Raw genomic sequence first — 440 nt, 5'->3', positions numbered from 1 at the left:
TTGTATTTTGTTGTTGCATTCAAGCAATTGGCGCCTAACTGCCGCTAATTCGAAAGTGAAAGTAAAATGCGCACGCCGCTTTTAAGCTATTTAAAAGCGAGGAAAAGAGGGAAAATTAAAACAAACAATTGCATTACTCCGAATTGCCGCTATTTGAAAGTGAAAGTAAAATGCGCACGTCGCTTTTACAAGCTGTTTAAAAGAGAAGGAAAGCGAGGAAAAGAGGGAAGGCCCCGCCCCCGCAGTGATACCGGTAATACCGGTGTTATCACACGTCGATTAACCGGTGGGAAAATTTCCTCACCGTCACAACCCTACTTCACAAGGCCAGTGAATTAAAGGAATTTACTCACAGTTAGTATCATAACTAGAGCCTGACCGATATATCGTTTTGCCGATATTATCGGCCGATATGAGCCTGTCGCCGATATATCGGTATT

At 43.0% G+C, this 440-nt stretch overlaps 1 protein-coding gene across 3 annotated transcripts in view; it reads left to right on the top strand.

The window, feature by feature from the left end:
• tdrkh (tudor and KH domain containing) overlaps positions 1-440 on the top strand; it is a 14,597-nt gene that overhangs the window by 5,523 nt on the left and 8,634 nt on the right. The window lies entirely within an intron of this gene.

Source organism: Sinocyclocheilus anshuiensis, unplaced genomic scaffold (genome assembly GCF_001515605.1).
Source record: "Sinocyclocheilus anshuiensis isolate Anshui unplaced genomic scaffold, SAMN03320099.WGS_v1.1 scaffold190, whole genome shotgun sequence".
In the NCBI taxonomy this organism is placed as follows: domain Eukaryota; kingdom Metazoa; phylum Chordata; class Actinopteri; order Cypriniformes; family Cyprinidae; genus Sinocyclocheilus; species Sinocyclocheilus anshuiensis.
Note: the sequence above shows the minus strand (reverse complement) of the source record. Positions and strands in the feature narration are given on the sequence as shown.